We start from the raw sequence: 6,000 nt of genomic DNA, 5'->3' as shown, positions 1-6,000 counted from the left end.
ACAAAAATAAACTCAAAATGGACTAAAGACCTAAATGCGAGACCTAAACCATAAAAATCCTAGAAGAGAGCACAGCCAGTAATGTCTCTGACATCAGCTTTAGCAACATTTTTCTAGATATGTCTCTTGGGACAAGGGAAATAAAAGCAAAAATAAATTATTAGGACTGCACCAAAATAAAAAGCTTATGCACAGCAAAGGAAACAGTCAACAAAACTAAAAGGCAACCTATTGAATGGGAGAAGATATTTGCAAATGACATATCTGATAAAGGGCTAGTATCCAAAATATATAAAGAATCTACACAACTCAACACCCGAAACAAATAATCCAATTAAAAAATGGGCAGAAGACATAAACAGACATTTCTCCAAAGAAGGCAATCCAGATGGCCAACAGACACATGAAAAGATGCCCAACATCACTGATCATCAGGGAAATACAAATCAAAACTACTATGAGATATCACCTCACACCTGTCAGAATGGCTAAAATCAAAAACACAAGAAATAACAGGTGTTGGCGAGAATGTGGAGAAAAAGGAACCCTCGTGCACTGTTGGTGGGAATGCAAACTGGTGCAGCCACCGTGGAAAACAGTATGAGTTTCCTCAAAAATTTAAATATAAAACTACCCTATGATCTAGTAATCACAGTACTGGGTATTTACCCAAAAAATACAAACACTAATTCAAAGGGATACATGCACCCCTATGTTTATAGCAGCATTATTTACAATAGCCAAATTAAGGAAGCAGCCCAAGTGTCCATCGATAGATGAGTGGATAAAGAAGAGGCGGTATATATATATATATATATATATAATGGAATATTATACAGCCAAAAAAAGGAATATAATCTTGCCATTTACAACAACATGGATGGAGCTAATGAGTATAACGCTAAGTGAAATAAGTCGGAGAAAGAAAAATACCATTTGATTTCACTCATATGTGGAATTTAAGAAACAAAACAAATGAGCAAAGGGAAGAAAAAAGAGAGAGAGAGAAACCAAGAAACAGACTCTGAACTATAGAGAACACATTGCTGGTTACCAGAGGGGAGGTGGGTGGAGGGGCGGGTGAAATAGGTGCTGGGGATTAAGAGCACACTTACCATGAACACTGGGTGATGTTGGAAGTGTTGAATCACTATATTGTACACCTGAAACAAATATAATGGTGTATGTTAACTATATTGGAATTAAAATTTTAAAACTAATTTTAAAAAGATATAAAGGTTTGTAAACTTAAACAAACACAAAAAACAAAAAGGATTGTAGGTAGATCAACGATTTTTTTGTACTGTAAGAAAAATGCTACTCAATTATATCTTGGCATTTCAAGGCCAAAAAAAATTTTTTTTCCATATGGGGTAAATTCACTTCTCTGTCCCCATGACAGCTTCACCTTTGTGGTGTAAGATCAGTTTTGAAGAAATAGGGTGATGTGCTGAATTTGCCTCAAAGGGAGAATGGTGAAAAGCCAAGGCTGGGGGTGGGGGGCGGCCCACCCACACTCAGTGTCCCATATTTATTGAGCTTCTGAGTGCTAGACCCTGTATGAGGTCCCAGGAATACTGCCCTAGAGAAGCACCTGACTTAGGTCTCTAAGGGAAGATACAGGGAATGAAGACTACACCTAGGTGCCAAACTTACATATTGACAGACTGGAGCTGCTGCAAAAGCACAGGTTTCTGCAGAGCTGGGGAGGCTGCCCTGTCCCAGGAGGCATTTTTCTGGCTCTAATGTTCTACGGAGCAAGGAGTCAATGAATTAATAAAAGTGTGATCACAAGAACTTCAGAACCTGTTATGTTGCCGCTCACAAGCTTGACAAGGCAATATGTTCCCTGCTTTATGTTACATTAAATTGTCAAAGTTAGAGAATAAAATAAAAGAAACACAAAGTGTACATAAAGAGGATAAAGGAAACAAGAAAAAAGAAATAAATATGTTCGTGGGGAGCGGAGACCTTACTTTGTAGGAGGGTTAGATTACAGCTTTTCTGAGGGGGCAGACATTTAAGCTGAGAAGTGAGAGCCACACGATGAGAAAGAGCTGACCTTGCAAAAAGCAGAGACAGTGTTAACTGGCATAAGAGAGAGCGTATGCAAAGGGCCTGAGACAGGAAACCCTATTGATGTTCCAAGAACTGAAAGAAGACCGGTGAGGTTGCAGTGTGGTGAACAAGCGAGAGAAGTCGCTTAAATCGCTTAAATCTTGTATCACAGAGTTGGGTGAGGGTCCCTATTACAGGTCCATGGCAGAGGAGTAGGCGAGTTCACGGATTTGGCTGCCCAGGACGACCCTAGAGTCAGAACAGGATGGAAACCTCGAGCAAAGGCGAAGGCGTGCTGGGGGCGCTCAAGTCCCTCCTCCACCCGCATCCCTAACCCCCAGCCCCCCGCAGGTCAGCTGTGGGGCTTCCTCCGCGGTTCGCCCTCCAGTCCTTGTCCGGAGACGGAAGCCCCAGCCCTGGCTAGCTCAGGGCCCCAAGCCGATGCCTGGGTGGAGAAGTTCGCCTTCCTCCCACCTCTGGGCTCCCACCTACGGGGCAGGCTGGCTGTCGGCCCCAGCGCCCGAGGTCGGAAGCGCGGCCAGCAGTCACGTCTTCAGTCCCCGCGGTCCGGGCGGTCCTGGAGGCCATGCCCTTGCTCCGCCCCGGAACCCCATCCTCGGCTTTTCTCAGCCGAAGCGAGGAGTCACCCCCGCCAACACGCGCGCGCGGGGGTGGGGGGGCGGGGTGGGATCTGGGGCCCAAGCCTGGGGCGGTCTCTGCCTGCAGAGAGCCGAGAACCGGGCCCCGGCCTGGAGAAAGCGCCCCAGTGCCAGGCTTTCCTCCTGTGCGTCCGCAGCCATCTGTTGACCAGGGCAGGCCTACCTGCCCCCACCTCCTTTTCTTTTACTACGAGGTCTTGCGGGGACCCACGGCCCATGGAAAAGGGGAGAAGGCAGCCCAAGAAATGCTGGGGAAAGCTCAGCGCGCGCACCCACAAACTGCTGGGCTCGGGCGCCCGCACCCGTCAGTAAACCCGAGGGCGCACGTCGTCGGGATGCTACGGAACCCTCTGGAATCTCAGCGTGCCCCTACTGGGAGAACGTCGGAGTTGCGAGGCACTTTCAGAGGCGGATTCACTTAGAGATGCAGCTCCCCGACGGCAGGTCAGGGCTTGTCGCGGGGCGCCGATTACTGCCCCTCGGAATACTTCCTCCGAGTCCTACCCACAGCACCGACGCACAGATCCGAGAAGAAGCCTGCGCTAGCGGGGTCCACGTTGGCGGTCAGCAATGCCGGGGAGGAGCTCGACTGCCGCCAGAAAAGGCGGAGCCGCAGGGACTGTGCAGACCCCGCCTCGAGGCTCGGCCGCTGGCTGGCTTCTCTGCAGCCACCCGCGCCCGCGGCTGCTCCCGAGCGGCTGGTGGCGCCGCGCGTACTTCCCCGCGCTTTTCCGGTCCCAAGGAAGCCTGTTGACCGTTCTGTCCCTCCTACCTGTTCCTGTATCTCCTTGTCCCTACCAGCCCCTTTGTGCGCCAAGTGTCCCCCCCCCCCCCAACGCAGAGGACTGTATCTGCTCCAATGGGGACGCAGTTGTGCAGCTCTTCCTTCTCCGCAGGGCGCAGGCGGTTACTCAACCTAGGTACCCATATTTCCGGTGTCCTAGGCTGGGTTACAAAGGAAAAGAGGCCACTAAGAACAAAAAGTGAAAACGTATTCTTTCCCATGTTAACTCCACCAGAAAATGGAAATCCTGTCTAACTTCCCACCCGCAGACCATCACCTTCTATATTGATCTGATTCCAAGACTTCTAATTCACTGGCTCCGGTGACTTTTTCACTTTCTATCACTCCTCTCATAATTTTTTTAAAGTGGACTATAATCGACATAATAAGCTGCACATATTTTTTTTAATGAAATCTTTTTTTTTTAAGATTTTATTTATGTATTTGAGAGAGAGAGAGAATGAGAGATAGAGAGCACGAGAGGGAAGAGGGTCAGAGGGAGAAGCAGACTCCCCGCCGAGCAGGGACCCGACGCGGGACTCGATCCCGGGACTCCAGGATCATGACCTGAGCCGAAGGCAGTCGCTCAACCAACTGAGCCACCCAGGCGCCCTAAGCTGCACATATTTAAAGTATACAGTTTGATAAGCTTTGACATATGTACACTCCTGTGAAATCATCTCTATGGTCAAGATAATGAACGAATCTACCACCTCCAAAAGTTTTCTTGTGTCCCTTGGTAATCCCTCCCTCCCAGGCAACCACTGGTCTTTTTGTCACTACAGCTTAGTTTGCGCTTTCTAGAATATTATACAAATGGAATCATACAGTATGCACTTTTTTGTCTAGTTCCCTTTACTCAGCATAAATATTTTGCAGTTTATTCATGTTCATGTATCTCGATATGGACATTCAGTTTTCATTGCTAAGTCATGTTCCATTGTACCACAATTTGTAAATCTGTTCAAACCCATTCACCTGTTGGTGGGCATTTCAGTTGTTTCTAGTTATTGGCTATTACAAATAAAACTGCCACTAACATTCATGCACAAGATTCTATATGGATGTATATTTCTTTTTCTCTTGGGTAAATACCTAGTAATGGAATAACTGGATCATATGGTAAGTAGTGTTTAACTCTTTAAATCACTGCCAAAATGTTTTCCAAAGTGGGTGTCTCATTTCATATCCCCAGCAGCATTGTATGAGAGTTTCAGTTTCTCCACATCCTCACCAACACTTAGTTTGGTCAGTCTTTTAATTTGTATTTCCTTATTGACTCTCCTTATTGACTACTGATGTTGAGCATCTTTTCACATGCTTTATTTTGCCATTAGTATATCTTGTTTTTTCTTGGTGAAGTATCTGTTCAAATCTTCCCCATTTAAAAAATTGTATTTTCTTATTACTAAGTTTATAGGTATTTAAATATTCTAGACACAAGTCCTTTATCAGATATATGATTTGCAAATTTTTTCCCAGTCTGTGACTTGTCTTTTCACTCTCTTAACAATGACTTCAAATAGCAGAAATGTTTAATTAAAAAAAAAAAAAAAAAGAAATGTTTAACTTCAATAAATTCAAATTTGTCTGTTCTTTCTTTTATGGATCATATTTTGATGTCATATCTAAGAAATCTTTGCCTAACCCAAGGTCACAAAGATTTTCTCCTGTGCTTTCTTCTACAAGTTTTATATTTTTAGGTTTTACATTTTACATTTAGGCCTATGATCCATTTTGCATTAAATTTTATATGTGGTGCAAAGACTGAAGTTCTTTTTTTCCTTTTTTTTTTTTTTTTTTTTTTGCATGTGGATATCCAACATTTACAGCCCCTTCTGTCACATTGCCTTTGCATCTCATCAAAAATCAGTTGTCCAGGGGCCCCTGAGTGGCTCAGTCAGTTAAACGTCTGACTCTTGATTTTTGGCTCAGTTCATGATCTCCAGGTCATGGGATCCAGCCCAGCATTGGGCTCAGTGCTCAGCATAGGGTATGCTTGGGATTCTCTCTCTCCTTCTCCCTCTGCCCCTCCCCCGGCTTGTGCTCTCTATATGCATAAATAAATAAATAAATAAATAAATAAATAAAATCTTTAAAGAAAAAAATTAGTTGTCCATATATATGTGTGTGTTTATTTCTGAAACTCTATTCCGGTCTACCTTTACACCAATACCACACCATCTTGATTACTATAGCTTTATAAGACTTGAAATCAAGTAGGGTTAGTTCTCCAACTTTGTTGTTTCTCAAAGTTGTTTTGGCTATTCCAGGTCCTTTGCATTTCCACATGAATTTTATTTATTTGTTTGTTTGCTTGTTTGTTGGTTTTATTTTATCCATTCCCCTGACACACTTCCCCTCTGGCAACCATCAGTATGTTCTCCATATTTAAGAGTCTGTTTATTTTGCTTGTTTGCTCATTTGCTTTTCTTTTTTTTAGATTCCACATATAAGTGAAATCAGATGGTATTTGTTTTTCTCTGTCTGTCTTATTTC

The sequence above is a fragment of the Phoca vitulina genome, unplaced genomic scaffold (assembly GCF_004348235.1).
Source record: "Phoca vitulina isolate PV1807 unplaced genomic scaffold, GSC_HSeal_1.0 scaffold15, whole genome shotgun sequence".
In the NCBI taxonomy this organism is placed as follows: Eukaryota; Metazoa; Chordata; class Mammalia; order Carnivora; family Phocidae; genus Phoca; species Phoca vitulina.
Note: the sequence above shows the minus strand (reverse complement) of the source record.